At 35.9% G+C, this 21,218-nt stretch overlaps 1 non-coding gene across 1 annotated transcript; it reads left to right on the top strand.

Annotated features, from left to right (window-relative positions):
* Positions 1-14,169: 14,169 nt before the first annotated feature.
* On the top strand, positions 14,170-14,276 carry LOC121210369 (small nucleolar RNA R71). Its single transcript, XR_005905482.1, has one exon. It is a non-coding gene; the product is annotated as a small nucleolar RNA R71 (small nucleolar RNA).
* Positions 14,277-21,218: the final 6,942 nt, after the last annotated feature.

The raw sequence follows: 21,218 nt of genomic DNA, 5'->3' as shown, positions 1-21,218 counted from the left end.
AATTGGCTTTTAATTTTGTTTTTAATTCATTTTAATAACTAAATGACCAAAATACCCTTACTACTAAACTTTCCAAAAATTCCTTCCATGTCCTAATTTTGTCCATGAACTTAAAATTGGTCAAATTGCTATTTAAGACCTCCTCATTAATATTCCAAAACAATTTCATACTAAAAACTTCTAGAATGCAAGTTTTGCAACTTATTCGATTTAGTCCCTACTTTCAATTTAAGCACTTTAGGCATAGAATTTCATCACGAAATTTTCACACAATCATGCAATCATATCATAATCATCAAAATAATTATAAAATTATTATTTCTATCTCAGATTTGTGGTCACGAAACCACTATTCTGATTAAGCCCTAATTCAGGATATTACAAATTGTGATGTGTTTCAAGACAGTGAGGTAATGTGATAGTTTAGAGCATCTGATGTTACATAAAATCGGAGTTGTTAAAGGGGTTAAAGCCGAGCATTGGGATCTATCAAAATTATCCTTGTCAATGTTGATATTGGGATGGAAATGAGAAGGATTATTCTTGAGGCCATATCAGAATTATTTCTATGGCGGAAAGAGGAAAATGTGATGTATCCTATTATTAAATGTTTGGCGAGATCTATAAATCATATCTGTATTGAATGAATTCCTACTCATCAGATTCATGGAATTTCAAGTCTCTTTGATTGTTGGATTTCTTGGCATTCTGGTCTCCATTAAATCAAGTTGAGATCTGGGTTTTATGTCATGATATCATGGGAAACTGAGAAGGGTTGAAAGTTGAAGAACAGTTGAGAGTTGAGACTGTAAGCTTTTAGATCATATGAGAAATTGAAGAGATGTATTGGAGGTGCAGTCTAAGTGCAAGTTCTTCGGCACCGAATATGAGATTAAAAGTGAAGACCACGTTTCTGGTAAGATTTTCGGGGACGAAAATCTCTGAAGGGGGGAGAGTTGTAATATCCTGATTTTGGGCCTAGTCAGAATAGTGGTTTCGTTACCACAAAATCTGAGATAGAAATAATTATTTTATGATTATTTTAAGGTCTATGATATGATTGCATGATTGTGTGAAATTTTCGTGAAGAAATTTTATGCATAAAGTGCTTAAATTGAAATTAGGGACTAAATCGAATAATTTGCAAAACTTGTATTCTAGAAGTTTCTAGTATGAAATTGTTCTGAAATATTAATTAGGAGGTATTAAATAGAAATTTTACCAATTTCTAAGTCTATGGAAAAAATTGGACATGGATGGAATTTTTGGAAAGTTTAGTAGTAAGGGCATTTTGGTCATTTAGGGGTAAAATGAATTAAAATACAAAATTAAAAGCCAATTTTGCTCATCTTCAACCCAATGGCCGAATATAGCAAGCAGAAACCATGGCTAGGGTTTTTCAAGCTTCCAAGCTCGATTGTAAGTCCGTTCTAGCCTCGTTTTTAATGATTTTTACGTTTTTAGAGTCCCGGTAGCTCGATTTAGCTTATGCAAACAATAATTTAACCTAGGGTTTATATTTGGAAAATTACCCATAGGTGAAATTTGTGTATTTTGGTGTTTTATGATAGAATATGAGGTTTTAAATTATGTTAGACAACTTGTGCTACTCGGTTTTAAGTGAAAACGAGCAAAAGGGCTTAATCGGTAAAAATACCTAATAGTCATAAGTACATGTTAGAGTGAGAATTTGATGTTGCCATAGAAGGGGAAAATGATCAGCATGTCATAAAACATAAGAAAATAGGCTGAAGTTTAATTTACGAGCTTTGGGGCAAAAGTGTAAATATGCAAAAGTTTAGGGGCAAAATTGTAATTTTTCCAAAATATGATTTGGGTCAATTTGAATAATGTGAGTCCTAATTAGACTATATTTTAAATGATAGAGCAAGGAAAACTGAAATTCGGGCTAAAATGGGGAAAATACCAAGTTGTGGGCGAAATGGTAAAAGTAGCCATTTTCGCATACGAGGTAAGTTCATGTGTAAATGTAGTAACATAATTGTCATTTTAAGCAATTTAATGTTGTTTGTATGATATGATGCTGATTATTATCATGAAATATTATGCTTTGTGGTTATTGTTGAATAATATGTAATTATGTGAATTACTTGATGAGTATGAACTATCACCGAATTATCGGTTCCGATATTCCATGGAAGATGGCAAATGTGAGATCGAGGGAAAAAAAAGCCCGTTTGAACCTTAGGAATAGATTAGGATACAAGTGACATGTCACTAGGATGGTTGAGCATCCGAACTCGTTGAGTTGAGTCTGAGTTCACTTATGGATGCAAATGTCCGAACTCGTTGAGCTGAGTCCGAGTTCGAGAGATGTAACTAGGCATCCGAGCTCGTTGAGTTGAGTCCGAGTTCACTTATGGATGCGAACGCCTGAACTCGTTGAGTTGAGTCCGAGTTCACTTATGGGCGGGTTACATGGTAGCTTGGCTACATATGTGGCATTTATGTGCAAACTTTCCATGTATCCGAATTATATTCCGATGTGTTCAACGGGTAAAGTTCTACTAAAATGGAGGAATACTCAAGATGAAAGGGACGTATTTGTAAGTGTTGTGAAATGGGTACTTTGAACAGGTATGTACTTAACCCTCGGGTTGAAAAATCGATATAACAACAATACGGTAAGATGATAAATGAAAATGTGATATGAATGTCTTGGTGATGATTATGTAAATGATGTTTTATGTTTGCTTATATGGTTATGTTACTTGCTATTTGCATGTGAACTTATTAAGCATTTATGCTTACTCCCTCCTTTTCATTCCTTGTAGTTTTGACAAGACAGCTCAGAAATCGGGAACGGTCGGAGGCTTACTCACACTATCTGTATACCATCTTGGCATAATGGCTTGTATATTTTGAGTATGGAATGTATAGCATTATAATCATTTTGTATATATGGTCTTATGATATGGTTATTGAGTGGTATGGAAATGCTTGGTAATGATTAGCCATTGGAATGGCTAATCATGATCATATTTGGTGTTATGTATGTCAAATTGCTAGCTAATCCATGGAAGCCATGAAATAGGTAAAATTTACCATGAAATAGGTAAAATTTACCATAAAAATAATGAATTTGAAAATCACTAAAAATAGTAGAAATGGAATTAAATAATGAATAAGTTATGGAATCGAAGCTTGATGAGTATATTTTCATATGGAAGAAGCGAAACAAGTATATGAGCTATATTTTATGAGATGTTTAAATTTTTGTGAAACAGGGCTAGAGCAATTTCTGGATCCCCTGTTCTGACTTTGGAAATTCACCATAAATTTTAAAAAGATAATTAGAAGTCATGATTTATATGTACAGATTCCTTATTGAGCCTAGTTTTATTAGAGACAAATGGAATAGTCATTGAAGCTCTGTATAGGGAGATATCTGATTCATAATACACAGAGGTCAGAGTAGTCATCCTTGAAACAGGGGAGACTTTAACTAATAAACTGTACTAATTGGCCTGACCAAAAATTCTAAAAAAAAAGTAGTAGATATATTATTGAGTCTAGTTTTAGTAAAAATTTACGGAATTATATTTCGAGTTTCGGAACTCGAGATATGATTTTTAAAGCGACTGTGATGCAGTTAGCCAGCTTGTCTGGAAATTTTAAAATGAATTGTATGAGCTGTTTAAGTAATGAATTAAGTCCGTTAACACCTCGTGTTCGACTCCGGCAACGGTCTCGGGTACGGGGCATTACATCACTAATTCCCATGTTAGCTTCCCGATGTGGGATTACTTTAAACCATTAGGAAAATTCCTTATTTTTTTATGACCAGGTCAACCACAAATTTCCAGTCCAACTCCACCTCCTACACAGTTCAAACAGCAAAATAAATACTCTATTATGCATCCCAAGACATGAACCTTAGACCTCACAGTTACACAACACGCCACCTTGCCACTCCACCACAGGCTCTTTCTGTCACCATTTTAGTCTTAATTAATTATAAGGTCTATAGGCCAAAGTGCAGGTTCCTTTAAAAGAAAAACCAAAATAAATTGCAAGAGCCAAGACTTGAACCTAGGCTCCCTTACAATCTTAATGAAACCACCACCACTAGACCACATGCTTCTTTGTGTCATTTTCCTACCATAATAATTTAAAAAGCCCTCATCCAAGCATCCAGGGTTTTATTCACTTAAAACCAAAATTTTTGCTAAAGCCGAGGTTTGAACCCAAGATTTCTCCAACACTTCTCAGGGCCATTAACCATCAAAGCAAACATTTAATTGTGTCATTTACTTGCACAATTAAATACTTATATACAACCTCCTTACGGACCCATGCTCAAGTCCCAATACTTCTAGGCCCAAATTTGGGGCGTTACATCCTTCAACTCGTTACTATAGAACAGAGTCTCCAGCTACTTGGTAGAGGTCGCAATCTGTGATTGTGCCTTGGCTATAACCTGTCTTCCTTAAATTTGCAAGATTTTCAGCTTTCAAGCATAGAATTGTTATTGTAAACGAGAAGTGAGCAGGGCCAGAACGTTTAACGGCACAATTCTATATTTCCCTCAAGATGATCTTTCCCACATCAATGGTCTTACCAGTTAGGATCGAGTATAATAAGACCATTCGCTCTAACGAGATTGTAGTCCCATGTGAGCTAGGCATAAGGCTGAATTGAATAAAGTAAAACCATACCTTCACGAGTGGTGTCAAATATTCTCTTTGACAAGTGTGGATTCCTTGTTTTAACGCAATCCACGTAGAACCCTGAACTGTCAGTTCCTTGAGAATTTCTTGCAAATTCTCAGGCTTGATATTGCTCATTAATGTGGAATATTCATCGTTTTCGAAATCAGGTAATTCAAAGAACTCATTAATAGCATTTGAATTTATTGGTACTTTGATTCCGCGAACTGGAACTTCTGTCATCTCGCTTGAAGTTAAATTCGCATAGAACTCACGAACTAGCTCCTCATCCACACTAGCTCTCTTTGCATAAAATAGTTCCTAATTGAGGGTTTCAACAACTTGATGAATACGTGCCATAAAGTCTCTGTAGTTTCTTTCTTTTAATGTAAACCCTTTCTCTCGATGCATCTGTTGATTTTTGAAGATACTTTCGTATCTCACTTTAGGTTCTTTACAGTGGAACTTGTTTTGTGTTTCATCAATTTGAGCAGAAGCACGAGTTCTCTTGCAAGGAATGTTTAACCTAATCATAAGATGGAAAATTTATTTTCTCAAAAATTTAATAAAAATTATTAATAATTCAATGAATTGAAAAATTAACTAATTGAAAAAAATTAAAAATTAAGAGAAAATTAGGTCTTACCACCTTTTTTGTAAAAATATAAGAACTCTTGAAATAATAATAATAATAATGAAGAAAAAGATGGCAATCTAAAAGAAGGGTTGGAAGGCTTGGCTAAAGGGCTTGGTGTGCAAGGTGGCTAGGTGCTTGGACAGATGTTACGTGTGGGAGCAGCAATGCAGCAAGGAGCCTTCGACAGCAGGCCTATCGAGGGGGCTAAGGCGCTGGGTGCTCGTGCGTTGTGGCCTGGAGCAGTAGGCATGCGCGGATGGAAGCCTAGTGCAAGACTAGGCCTGGATAACTACTGGGCAGGAGCAACAGGCGCGCACGGATGAGCGCTTGGTGAGTTGAGGCTGGAGCAATAGGCGCACGATGGAGCTGGACCTGCGGTGGTCTACTGGGCGTGTGCTGGTCAGTCAGCTGGGCTAGGCTTAGCACTTAGGGGTTTGGTGTTTTGGGGTTTTGAAGATGAATGAATGGAGGGAGAAAGGTTGATGGTATTTATAGACGAAAAAATAAGATTTATAGTAGAATTCTTAAAAAAATTTAAAAGAGAAAAAAAAATCCTAAGTTCTAATTCTACTCGAAGTTTAGCGGCAATTAATAATTAAATAAATGTATATGAAATTATCAATTGCCATTAATTTATTAAGATAACCATAAAATATAATTAAAATACAATTAATCCTAATTCTAAGCTAAGTTGATAAAAATTAATATATAAATTATAATAAGTATAATTATATATTAAGGTTTATCAAATTAATAAATAATATTTAAAATATTTATTCTAGATGCTCTTTGAAAATATTTATAAGGAGAAGCACCTAGTTTTTATTATTTACAAAAAGAGCAATCAAATTTTAGAAATAATTTAATTAAGCCCTAGACTTAATGAAAATTTAAATTTGAGTTGCAAATTAAAACGTGGATAAAAATTGACCCTTTTATTTGAAAAACTAAAAAATTATTTTTCCATTTAAGGAATAATTTCTTAGGAAATAATGTCAAAATAAATTCCCAGGAAAGATTGGAGGGGTCACAAGTGGTCCTGCTTAAGTTCCAATCTCCTAGACAGAATTTATTTAAACATACTATACCTGAAAATATTGTAACACCCCTCACCCGTATCCGACGCCAGGATAGGGTTCGAGGCATTACTTGAACTTTGCACTTTTGTATTCTAACTCGGGTCATAAAATTTCATTTGAATTTAAAACTTTTCAATCTTGAACATCTCGTCCCTTGTATAGGCCTTCAAGACCTATAACATATCAAGAGGTAGTGTAGGACAAATTCGGACACGTTTGATAACATTGGGCTTCTCGGAAGATTTTCTTTATCATGAAATGTCACACACCCATGTAGGTGGGTCGTGTGGACTCACACGCCCGTGTATTTTTGGGCACGCCCATGCCCTTCAACTGTGGGCAACACTGACTTATCAACACAGCCATGGAACACGCCCGTGCTACGTACCCATGGACGAAACTGTCATTTTAACATGGCCATAGCACACGCTCGTGTGGCTTACTCGTGTACAACTTTGAGCTAAAATTTTAAGTGCAGGGGACACACGGCCTTAGTACACGCTCATGGGAGAAAATTGTGTGTCACACAAGGCCTAGGCACATGTCCGTGTGTCCAGCCATGTGAACTCTAATAGGCTATTTTCCAAGCCTAAAGTCACCCCTTTCTACCTGTTATGTTTAGAAATTTTCAAGTTTGAGAGAAACACAATTTTACATTTAAAACTCATTGTATGGAAACCTCATATCATTGGTTTCATACATGATAGATTATTCCCCATTTAGTGTTTATGGGTTCCCATACTACATTAATCCATCTGAAATTGGCTCGTTCAAGTGACTCATTGCCAATTGATAGCAACCTATCTTTTGTAAATAAAACGATGCATAAAATCGTAGGTCATAGCCTACTTAAATTAAGCCAACTTTCATGGCTATATACAAAGAGATAAACATATTTCTACATGCCTTCATTTGGTAAATCAAATGAAACATATAACAAAATACCCAAAAATACTATACATGCCATTGAACAAAATCAACAGCGTCTTTATTACCCAAGCTCGTTTAGTTGATAGTGTGTTGACTCTCCAATTGTCCTCCAATCCTTTCGAGTCCTCGAGCTCTGTAAAACAGGGAAAAAGAGAGGGATAAGCATTTACATGCTTAGTAAGCTCGAACAACCAGAAAGTAAACTTATCGAGTAATTAACATACATCCTTACTTAATTCATGAAATCATCCATTATGAAATGATTTCCTATCACATGCACTCAATCAATGAGTTAGTCACATAACCACGTATCATGTAATTTAACTAGATGACCTCATCATTTAACATTTCATTCACAAATATATATATCTCATGTTAATCTTGTTGAGTTTCTGGAAAATCTCGATGGAATACCCATTATCAGTCAATTCTCACGAATGATCATTTTACATATATGCACTCCTGTGAACCTCACATCTCATGGCGAAATTACCAGGCCAGGCTAAATTCCCCATATTATGAACACGTAAGGTGATGTCGGGATTACCAGTCCAGCCTAAACCCCTTATAGCGACAAACACCCTTAATGAGCTCGGATCTGAATTACTAGGCCAGGATAAATTCAGACCCTAATCGGATTACCCATCCGGGCTGAATCCATAATGCACACATATTCTCCAAGAGGCTTGATCATTCAAGGAACACCCGTCCGGGCTAGTTTCCTTTTCATAGTTGAGATCACAGATTACCCATCCGGGCTAAATCCTACTGCAACACATGCAGGATCTCAGTTCACATGTCAAAGAGGGTTTGTCCATCGAATTCCCCTTTTTTAACCTCATCTGAAACATTTTTGCATGTTATCATCAAGTATGCATTTCTACGATATTCATGCAAACAATAAATATAATCATCATGCATTCATAAATCATACAATTATACATATTAGAGGTTTACTTTGAGTTATCTGAACTTACCTGGTATTCTTTTCGGGATTGTGTTTCGGTTACTTCGAAACTTTGCGTTTACCTCGTTCGACCTCCAGAATTTGTTCCTCGGGGTCTATATCAACAAAATTAACTCATTAATACACTACATTATGCGTTTTGAGTTTAATATCCACCCCCGGTCCAAATGACCATTTTGCCCTTAACCTTTGACATTTTTACGATTTAGTCCCTAGGCTCATATAATAAAACACATGCACTTTCTATTTTACTCAAGCCTAGCCAAACACTTTTCCTTCTTATGGTAGCCCACATTATCCATTAATTTCTCATTTCTACCACACATTTACATCTTTTTCCAAAACGGTCCCTATAAGGGTTTCTCATGAAAATCAACTAGAAAAAGATGCTTAACACACATTAATCTTTCATATTCCTCCATAACCTATCAAAATACAAGCAAATCATGCATGGGTAAATTTTTAAACATGAACCCTAGCATGAAATTTGGGTAGAAATGGAGAGATCAAGCTTCTGGGATTTCAAAAATACAAAGAACGTTAAAAACGGGGCTTGGGAGCACTTATTATTAAGCTTGAAAATGTTGAAAACCCTAGCTATAGTGTCTCTTCAATTTTCGGCAGCCATGGAGAAGAAAATGGCTGGTTTTGGCTTGATTTTTCCCATTTTAATTCATTAAAATGACAAATGACCAAAATGCCCTTATTCACTTTCTTTAGAATTTCATCCATGCAAGCCCATTTTTGTCCAAAAATTTAGAATTTGGGAAAATTCTCTCCAAGACCTTCTAATTCATAATCTAAAGCAATTTCATACAAATTGCTTCTAGAATCCAAGTTTTGCAATTTATTCAATTTAGTCCGTAATTTCCAATTGGACACCTTATACTTAGAATTTCTTCATGAAACTTTAACACATCATATACTCATATTTTACGCCTCATAATAATCATAAAATAAATATTTTGATGTCGGATTTGTGGTCCTGAAACTACTATTTCGATTAGGCCCTATTTCGGGATGTTACAAATATACCCTAAATCATTTATTCAAAAATAAAAACGAGAAATTAAGTATCAGATAAAATGAACGAGATTTTATCCCGTTCAATTTTATCTCCCTAATAATGTTTTAGGCGCTGAGCATTAACTCGGAAATTACCTCCCTTACCTTAGAGTTCAACAACTCCATATGGATAGACTTGATGAATCGTAAATGGACCGAACCAACGTGATTTTAACTTACCTGGAAAGAACCTTAATCTAGAATTGAACAACAATACTTCCTGACCTGCTTCAAATTCTAGAACTCGAATGTGTTTGTCATGCCATTTCTTGAGTCTTTCTTTAAGTAATTTGGCATTTTCATATGAGAACATTCGGAACTCTTCTAACTCATTAAGTTGGAACATCCATTTCTCTTTCGCGAGCTTAGGGTCCAAATTAAGCTATTGAAGAGCCCAGTAAGCTTTGTGCTTTAACTCCAAGGGTGGATGACATGCTTTCCCAAAGACCAACCTGTAAGGTGACTTCCCTAAAGGTGTATTGTATGCTGTTCTGTAAGCTAGCAAAGCATCATCCAGCCTTTTGGACCAATCTTGTCAGTTTGGGCAAACTACGTTCTCAAGTATGCCTTTGATCTCCTTATTTGCCAGTTCAGCTTGACCATTTGTCTACGGATGGTAAGCTGTTGCAACCTTGTGTTCCGCTCTGTGCTTGTCTAATAACCATTTTAACCACTTGTTCACAAAGTGGGACCCTTCATCACCAATGATCACTCTTGGGGTTCCAAACCTTGTGAACACGTATTTCTGCAAGAACTTCATTACAACCTTCGCATCATTTGTTGGATAAGCTTCAGCCTTGACCCACTTGGACACATAGTCTACTACTACCAATATACACTTGTGACCAAAAGACGAAGGAAAAGACCAAGAAAGTCAATACCCCATACATCGAACAATTCTACCTCAATGATGTTTGTTCAAGGCATCTCATTTCTGTTGGTGACATTTTTAACCCTTTGACATCGGTCACAGCTCTTTACGTACAGATATGCATCCTTGAATAGTGTGGGCTAAAAGAATCTGGCTTGCAATACTTTGACCGCCTTACGAGTACCTCCGAAGTGTCCCCCACTCGGAGCTGAGTGGCAATGGTATAAAATCTTTTGTATTTCATCTTCTGCCACGCATCTCCTAATCATCTGATCTGCATACTTTTTAAACAAATATGGCTTTTCCCAGAAATAGTACTTCATATCGTGAAGAAACTTTTTCCTTTGTTGATACGTCTTATCAATTGCCATCAAACCACAAGCTAAATAGTTAGCAATATCAGTAAACCAAGGGGTATTATGGACATGACTTACTTTCAGTATGTATTCATCTGGAAACGTTTCCTGAATTGGTATAATAGGACAATTCCCTTCTTGCAGCTCCAGCCTGGACAAGTCATCTACTACTTGGTTTTTTACTCCCTTTCGATCTTGAATTTCTAGATCAAACTCTTGAAGTAAAAGCACCCACCAGATCAGTCTCGGCTTAGCATCTTTCTTGTCAAGCAAGTACTTAATTGCCGAGTGGTCCATATAGACAATCACTTTGGTGCCTACAAGATAAGATCAAAACTTGTCAAAAGCAAATAAAATAGCAAGTAACTCTTTTTCTGTTAGCGTATAGTTCAGTTGAGCTCCTGTAAGAGTTCGGCTTGCATAGTAGATGGGATGAAAAACTTTGTTCCTTCGCTGGCCCATGACAGCTCCTATCGTGAAGTCACTTGCATCACATATCAATTCAAATGGCAAATCCCAGTCTGGTGTGACGATTATGGGTGCCGTAACTAATCAACTCTTCAAATCCTTGAAAGCTCTTAAGCATTCATCATTGAACTTGAATGTCGTGTCCTTCTCTAATAATTTTCATAAGGGTTTAGCAATTTTGGAGAAGTACTTGATAAATCTTCGATAGAAACCGGCGTAGCCCAAAAAGTTCCTAACACCCTTTACAGATGCTGGCGGTGGAAGCTTCTCAATAATGTCTACCTTCACTTTATCTACCTCGATCCCATGTCTCATTGTCTGATGCCCTAGAACAATTCCTTCTCGTACCATGAAATGGCACTTCTCCCAGTTGAGTACGAGGTTCGTTTCTTCGCATCCCCTTAGTACCTTAGCTAGATTGGCTAAGTAATCATCGTAAGTATCTTCAAATACTGAAAAGTCATCCATAAAAACTTACAAGTACTTCTCAACCATGTCAGTAAAAATAGACATCATACATCTTTGAAATGTAGCAGGTGCATTACATAAACCAAATGGCATACGTCTAAATGCAAATGTACAGTACGGGCAGGTGAACATCGTCTTGTGTTGATCTTCTGGTGCTACTGTAATATGATTATACCCTGAGTATCCATCAAGAAAACAATAATAGTCTCACCTCTCGAGTCTATCCAGCATCTGGTCCAAGAACGGCAAAGGAAAGTGATCTTTCCTAGTCGCCTTGTTCAGCTTCCGATAATCAATGCAAAACCTCCATCCCGTAACTGTTCTAGTTGGTATCAACTCATTATTCTTGTTCTCTACGACTATGATACCTCCCTTCTTTGGCACGCACTAGACCGGACTTTCCCACGAACTATCTGAGATGGGATAAATGATGCCCGCATCTAACCACTTGATAATCTCCTTTTTCACCATGTCCTTCATGATGGGGTTCAGTCTTCATTGTCCATCAATCGTCCCTTTTTTTCCATCTTCCAGGATAATCTTGTGCATGCATACAGATGGACTAATACCACAAATATCGGCTATGGTCCATCTGATAGCCTTCTTGAATTGTTTCAAGACTAAGATAAGTTTCTCTTCTTGCTCAATAATCAATTCTGCTGAAACAATCACAGGCAGAGTAGAAGCTTTACCTAAATAAACATATTTTAAATGTGAAAGTAAGACCTTGAGTTTTAATTTAGGTGGTTCCTCGATTGACGCTTTTGGTTGGGCATACTCTCTCTTCTCTAAATCCAAATATTCAAAACAGGATTGCGAATTAAATCCCCTTTGATTAGCCTCCAGCAAAGCTAAGTACTCATTCTCCTTTTCATCATTTGGAGGGTCCGATGTCAAAATTCTTTCTAGTGGATCATCAACAGAGTTGAGTTCCTTTTCTACTATTAAATCCTCTAAGTCGGATACTGCAGAACAATCGTCAATCGTGTCGGGAAATCACATAGACTTAAAATCCTTAAATGTTACCTGGTCATCCTGAAGACGCATCGTAAGCTCACCATTCTGCACATCAATAAGGGTCCTTCCAGTTGCTAAGAACGGTTTTCCTAGGATAATTGGTACTTCTTTGTCTGCTTCAAAATCTAGAATCACAAAGTTAGTAAGAAAGATGAATTTATCTACACGTACCAATACATCCTCAATCTTTCCTTCTAAATGTGCTAAGGATCGATTTTCTAGTTGAAGTGCAACCGTAGTAGGTTTAACTTCACCTGTCCCCAACTTTCTACATATTGACATAGGCATCAAGTTTATACTTGCACCCAAGTCACATAGTGCCTTCCCATAATATGTTGCTCCAATGTTGCAAGGTATGGTAAAACATCTAGGATCCTTCAGCTTTGGAAGTAGTTTGTCTTGAAGATATGCGCTGCATTCCTTCGTCAGAGCTATCGTCTCAAATTCTCCAAGTTTTTGCTTTTATAACAGGATATCTTTCATAAACTTGACATAGTTCGACATTTGTTCAAGTGCTTCTACCAATGGGATGTTGATATGAAGTTGCTTGAGTACATCAAGGAACTTCTTGAATTGAATTTCCTGTTTCTGCTTCTGAAGTCTTTGAGGGTAGAGTGGTGAAGGTTTTATTGCTAGAACTGGTACTGGTTGATTTGTCTTTGGTGGCAATCCTATATCTAACGCAGTTGTTTGATCAGAATTAGGTGGTTTTGAGGTTACCTTATCAAATTTTGCAGGTTCTGGTTCTCGTAAAACTGGAATTTTAACACTCGGTTGAACTTCTTCTGATTCTTGAGTGTCAACTGGCTCCTTTTCAGCTTCGATGGTGTTGGGTTCTACTGTCTTTCTGCTCTTCAGTATTAACGCTTTACAGTGTTCCTTCCTCAGATTTCTTAGATTCTCTGTATCACTAGGTAAAGCACCTTGTGGTCAGTTTCTGAGTTCAGTTGCAAGCTGACCCATCTAGTTCTCCAAGTTCTTCAATATAGCTTCTTAGATTTGAATTAAGGCATCATTCTTCGCCATGTAAGCCTTCAATAGATTCTCTAAGCTGTTGGATGATTTAGCTTAAACTGGCTTCTGAACTTGTTGGGAAAAACTAGGCGGTTAGGTCGGTCTAGGTTGGGCATAGTTGTTACTAGTTCCAGCCCCTTGGTTACTCCAGAAATGTTCAGCTGGTTTCGCCACGATGGGTTATAGAAGTTGGATTGCATTCCTTGCCATCCTCAATTTTGGTTCTGGTTACCCATGTAATATATGGATTAGGGGTTCGATAGACATTCTTCGAACAAATGTCCTTCCCCACAATAAACACAGGCTATACTCTCAAATTGGTGAGGTGGTTGGGCTGCAAAACTGTTAAACCCATTAGTGGTAAGATTTTTAAGCATTAAGGATATTGAAGATACCTGAGATGCGAGTGAAGTGAGAGCGTCCACTTCATGTATTCCAGCAACTCGTCTTCCTGACGCGGCTCGATTGGTTGGTTGTTGATAATTGTTACTGGCAATCCTTTTGATGATTTCGTAAGCCTCATTGAAAGACTTAGAAAGAAGAGCACCATTAGCGGAGGCGTCCACTACCATCCCCGTGTGAGCGTTGAGACCATTATAAAATGTCTCAAGTTGGATGCAATGTAGGATTCTATCATGAGGGCATTTTTGTAATAATTCTTTGTATCGTTTCCATGCCTCATACAAGGACTCATCATCCATTTGTTGGAAGGCAGTGATCTCGTTCCTCAACTTAGCGTTCTTGCTTGGCGAGAAATACTTCATGAGGAATCTTTTGGCTAACTCTTGCCATGTGGAAATTGAGTTTGGTGGCAATGAGTTCAACCAGGCTCGAGCTCTATCCCTTAGTGAGTACGGGAATAGTTTCAATCGTAATGCATCTTTGGGTACTCCGGCTAATTTGAAAGAGTCGCTCACCTCCATACACAGTCTTAAATGAAGATGAGGATCTTCGGTAGGCATTCCACTAAATTGGCCCACTGTTTGAAGCATCTGGAACATGACTGGCTTCAGCTCGAATTGTTGTACCTCAATTTCGGGTCTCCTAATACCCGGATTAAAATCATTAAACACTGGCACAGCATATTGTCTTAAGGTTCTATCCTTATCATCAACAATAAGGATAGGATTTTGACCAAGGTTTGCTCCATTTCCTTGATTCATATTCTCGAAATTCATTCCTTCAGTCCTTCTCTGGTTCGCTTGTCTTCTTCGCTGTCGAAAGGTTCGTTCTATCTCAAGGTCTACAGGGAGTAAGTCAATAATCTGGTCAATACTCATAAACACTTGGAATAATCATAGAAAAATTAAGTAACTAAAAATTTAAACAGGAAAATAAACCAAAATGTAAAACTAACAAATTGACAAATAATGGCTTTTTTAAAACAGTCTCTAGTAACGGCGCCAAAAACTTGGAACGACGGAAAGTGTGCAAGTGTACACAATTACAACAAGTAATAAAGTGACAAGTAAATGTCGAGTTATCGTACCCACAAGGACTGTAAAAAGAATTATTTATGAAATTAATTGTAAAACACTTTGGCGAGGTAAAAATAACTTGGTTTTAAAAGATGGTCAAAAACTATTTAAAAACTAAGTAAATAATTAAAATAAAACAAAGGAGTTCTAATGCATTATTTCAAATAAGATTTAATCAAGATAACATACTTATGTTGGATTAATTACATTTCTTTAACTTAGAATTATTAAACTTATGTTTATATTGCTACGAATAAATTCAAGGCAACTCAGTAATTTGCTAACTACTGCTCATACATACTTATTAAATTAATCAATCTCTTGATCATTTTTCAATGTCAATCCAAGTGGTTAATTAATCTTCATAAGCATATAAAATATTAAGTGATGTAACAGGGTATTTCTATCTTGAAATAGTTTAATCACACAAATCTTGCAAATTATGCAAGACATATGTATCGCCGAATACAATGCTAATTTAAACTTTAGCTACCTTAGAAGAATAAATATGCACTGATTAAGCATTGTGTCTATTAATTATAATTTCAATATGATTTAATAATTAATTCAATATTTATTTAACAATTATATTGCAAAAATAACTTAGGCATGATTTTACTTAACCAAGCAATTTACCGAGGCCTATAACAGCATAAACATCATTTTAACAATTCAAGCAGGCAGAATATAATCAACCCAACACAAACTTAATTTAAGCTAAATTGATTAAAATAATCATTTTAATAGCATAAATATTCATAAACATGCAAATCAATGGCAAAAATTACAGAGATAGGGAACAAGAAGCAAATCCGATGTTTCTCCGTGGCTTGACTAGTTGCTCCGTTCTTCGTTGCCTTCGGCTATCCAGGTAGCTTATGAACACCTAATTGCCGCTCCCAAATGGCTGATGAGAGCCTCTTTCCCAAGAGAAGAAATCGGCACTTGAACAAAAAGGGAAATGGGATGGAAAAAAATGGAGAGAAGAATGAGAGAGGAGAAGAGAGAATGAGAGAATGTTGTGGGATTGAGGGATGGTTTGAATGATCAGCAAAGGGTGGTTTTTATAGCTGATTGTGGCTCCTAAAAATAGAAAATTCCAGCAGCCAAAGAGCCCCCTATGGCCGGCCATCTACTTGGCAAAAGTTGAGACTTTCAGCTTTGCTAAAAATAGCCTAGGGGAAATCTACAAAGCCACAATTAAAAGTGGGGTTTGAATGCTATTTGAAAGTCTTTCAAGGGCCTTTTTGCAAGCATATTTAACCAGCTAAAATGATTTGGATCAGCATATGGACGGTTTTGGGCTGCCCAATTAGTGGTTGGTTCGGTTCACTCAATTTGGTTCGACCAGTGCAGTTCAACTAGGCCCTTTCTTTATAATTAATTAAAAATAATTTATTTAACCCAAATTAAATGGGGAATAAATTAAAATTAATTAAATTATGAATTAATACACATTTCAGGGCCGTCTTAGGCTAGAAATTAATGTGCCTCAATACTTCAAATTGCTTCTCGGTTTTTTGCTTTCGGTAGTGTCAACCGAGCCAATTTTCGCCCTTTACGCGAAACTGTCGAAAATAGTCAAAATTAATCAAAATTAAGTATAAAATTAACTAAAATTCACCATGATCATATTTTTAACACAATTTAATTATTTTATAATATTTAATTATTTTTCGACAAGAAGTTACCGGATTTGCACGAATTTACGTAGAAATGGGTATGAAAAAAGCATATAAATTTTTGTGTTTCCAGTGCTCGAGCCTCAAATCTTACGGTTGTATCTCTCGTAACACCTCGATTACCACTCACATTTCCAGTGTTTCGAGGTGGTCTCCCTCTAGTAGCCATGTTACTTGCTTTCACTGGTTGATCTTTTTCAACTATAAGTTTTTCTGGACAGTAACGGAGAAAATAATCAAAAGATCCACATTTGGTTGGGGAACATGTGGTTTATTTAGTCACAGAGGACCAATACCTTGAGGAACTACAGGAATCGGTTGGGGAACAGGTGGGGGTAGAGGTTGCAGAACAACTGGGTTCATACGAATTTACTGTGTGAACCACTCATTTAATATTTGAAAGAAAGCTTCTATAGGCGCTATCCCCTGAGCGAAAGCTGGCGCATTACTTTCAACGTCATCTGCTATAGCTCGTTTGAGATCCATTACTATATAAAACCACATTAGACAACATCAGAAGTTATCACACTATCACATTTTTATATATGGCATGTATAGCTAGACTCACATATGCTACGTTAGTCTTAGAATCGACTGAAACCTGGCTCCAATACCAACAAATGTAACACCCCTAACCCGTAACTGTCACCGGAATAGGTTAAGAGGCATTATTGGACTTGTAACTCAGTTCAAAATAGTCATATATCTGATAACATCTATTTTCGGTCAATATCATTCATTCACATTCACTATGTACTTAAAACAAGCATATCAAGCTTTAATCATACATCCGGGACCAAATCGTAACATATTAAAAATTTCATAAACTTAGAAAAATTTCAACATTTCAAGTATCACACGCTTGTGTCTTAGACCGTTTGAAAATGGGGCATACATACTGACTTGTGTCACACGACCATGGACACGCCTATGTGCCAGGCTGTGTGAAAACTGGAGAGGATACTGACTTGGGTCACACGGCCAACCACATGCTCGTGTGTCTAGCTCGTCTGCCCTTGGAAATAGCCACACATGTCCATGTGCTAAGCCGTGTGCCATTTAGAGGGTATACTGACTTATGTCACACGATCAGTCACACACTCATGTGTGAGTCCATGTGACACACAAGGCCAATAGACACGCCCATGTGTCTAAGCCGTGTCAAACCTGTAGGGTATACTGACTTAATTCGTAGGGTACCCTAAGGGACACACGACCGTGTAACATAACTGTATGTCACACACGGCTGACACACACACCCATGTCTCTGCCTGTGTGGACAAAAATAGGTCATTTGCAAAGCCATTTTGCCACCCTATAAACACAAGCATTTACAAACATAATTGACCACATTTATGCAACTCAATTGGCAACCAAAATAACCATTTCAATATATATTATAAGCCATATCAAAACTTACCATTTACATCTCCAAATACCTATTTAACCACATGTACAATCCATTCATCTAACATCTATATATCAAGACTTCATTTGCATAATTTCATTCCATCTTTCCTTGCTAAAACATACCATAATTGAACACTTCAATTCAACAAAAATATAACATCAAAATAAGCCAAATCACATGGCTTAACATATATACAAAAATATGCCAAAATTAAGATATGAAATAGCATAACTATCATCCGTTAAACTAGCCTATACATGTCATATTTACAAATTCACAAGTTCAAGAGTACCAATCAGAAATTGGATAGTGTGATGTGTAACTCCGACTTGTCCGGAACGAGCGAGCTAACGAACCTCTATAAAACATAGAAAAAGAAGCAGAGTAAGCATTATAGCTTAATAAGCCCGTATAATTTAAAATTAAACTTACCATTATACATAATTAAAGCAATACAAAAATGCAACCAATTCAATTAACCAACACCTAAACAAAAGTATTCATTACATGTTAGTCATTGTAAGAATACATGAAACCATCAATTAATACAACGCTTATCATCATTCCAAATTCATATATCATGTATAACATTAGTAACATTTATAAACCGTAACTTATCCGTATAACATTATTTAAGCCCGTTGAACCTAATAGAACTTCAAAGGATAATCGAGTGAACAATGTCAGTAATCCGTCAATTCATTATCATATATGCTCTTTCAAGCCATGATCGATAAGCTCCTCCTGAGCTGATGGACAGTAAGCTCTATTGAGCTGAAACGATAAGCTCTATCGAGCTGAACAGTAAGCTCTATTAAGCTGAACAGTAAGCTCATACGAGCTGAAACGGTAAGCTCCAATGAGCTGAAAACAGTAAGCTCTTATGAGCTGATATATTGGTAAGCTCTTACGAGCTGTGGTGAGTCCGCAACAAATGCAAGAGCTCGACCGAAACGGTAATCCCAATAACATGTCACTCGTATCCAATGAATTTATACGGTTCAAACAGGGCTCAGTAACTAATACATTATATCAATAAGGCATTTATACTTCAAATATTTCCATTATACATATTAATTTCAATAATTACAAGTATATAAAAGTTCGATTCTAATTATAGGAACTTACCTCGTAACCTCGGATAAAACTATCGGCTATTCGTCTACTTTTCGTTTTCCTCGATCTAAACTCCATCTCGGCTTATCTTAATCTATTTAACCATGAATGTACCGAATGTTAAAACCCTATAATAGCTTTCTCTTCTCTTCAATTTTGGCAATGGATGAATGAAAATAACAAAATTTTGGTTTTTGTTTTATTAATATTATTAACTTAATACATAAATTACCATAATAACCTTAGTAATAAAACATTTAAATTCAATAATGGTTGTCCATATTTGTCCACTAGTATTATCAATGGTATATTATCAATGGTACAATTAACTCTTAAGGACCTTACTCTAAGGTTCTATAGCTATTAAGCACCTTTAATATATTAGAACTCAAGTTTTACGCTTTACGCGATTTAGTCCTTTTTACCAAATTAAGCATTTAAACAGTAAAATTTCTTTATGAAACTTTCACATAATTAATCTATCCCACTGTAAACCTTATTAAAATAATAAAATAAATATTTTAACTTCAGATTTGTGGTCTCGAAACTACTATTCTAATTTGACCTAAAAATAGGCTGTTACACCGTCAATTCATGTCCAGTGGTACCCATAAGATACTATATAAGAGAGTACACTCTTGAGCCACACATGTATACAATAGGATTACCAGTCCAGGCTAAATCCTTTTTATGCCATATGCTCTAAGGAGCTTGATCTGGATTACTCGTCCGAGCTAAATTCAATCCATAACATATGCTCAAGAGGACTTATATAAGGATTACTCATCCAGCCTAAATCCTTTCTGTAATGAGGTCAATAGGATTACTTTTTCAAGCTAAATCTCGTCAGCAACAAATGCAGGACCTCATTCATTTCGAGAAATCACATATCCATCGATTTTCCATTTTTTCAACAAGGATTTAAACATTTTTCTCAAGCATTATCGAGCATGTGATTATTTCATACATCCATAACATTCATATAATTCCAATAAACACATTCCACATTCATTTCAAGCATATAAGTAACATTTCATTGTTTATCCTTTATCATCTGTCGGGCATTATCATTTAATTTAAATATTTTTATTTATCGTGCTTGATCGGATATGTAATAATTTCACATATTTATGAAATTTATACAATTTACATAAACACAATTAACGCAAGTATGTAAATAAACACAATTTAGTTACACGAACTTACCTCGACAATGTTTGTATACTTAAAATCTACTAATCTGACATTTTCATCTTTCCTCATTCTAGCTCCAAATTTGGTCTATCCAGATCTATACGAGTAAATTTAACATCAATTTATCATATTTCACATTCAAGTGGACTCAATTTTCATCCTAGGAAAAATTACCATTTTGCCCTTAACTTTTCCATAAATTCCCGTTTCGTCCATAGGCTCGGAAAATGAAACTTGTGCAAATTACTCCTTATTCCAAGCCTAACCAAAGCCCCATTAAAAATTTACAGCACTTGTACTCATAAAAATTTAGAATTTTTCATCAAATTTTACAACTTTACATTTTAGTCCCTAAATCATGTTTTCATCAAAAATCACTTTGTAAAAGTTGTTTATTTATCAATAATCTTTTGTTTTCTACCATAAATTTATAATTTTCAGCATATACATCCTTGACCCATTTTCCATACTTTGATAACTTTTCAAATTAATCCTTCAAATAGAGAGATTAAGCTATCCCGGTTTCAAAAATATCAAAATTACTAAAAACGGGACAAGGAAACTTACCCAATTAGGCCTTGAAAGTTTCTTTTCTCTCACTTAGGGTTTTCATGTGTTTTAAGTTGAAGATGACATAAAATAAGATGATATCTTTTATCATCTTTTTAATTAATTAAGTATTTTACAATTTCCAATTTAGTCCTTGCCCTTTTTCTATATTTCCATGGATGAGTCACCAAGAAAAATTTACATACTTTTCTTAATGGTCTAATTACCATATAAGAACCTCTAGTT

The sequence above is a fragment of the Gossypium hirsutum genome, chromosome A11, assembly GCF_007990345.1.
Source record: "Gossypium hirsutum isolate 1008001.06 chromosome A11, Gossypium_hirsutum_v2.1, whole genome shotgun sequence".
Lineage (NCBI taxonomy): Eukaryota > Viridiplantae > Streptophyta > Magnoliopsida > Malvales > Malvaceae > Gossypium > Gossypium hirsutum.
Note: the sequence above shows the minus strand (reverse complement) of the source record. Positions and strands in the feature narration are given on the sequence as shown.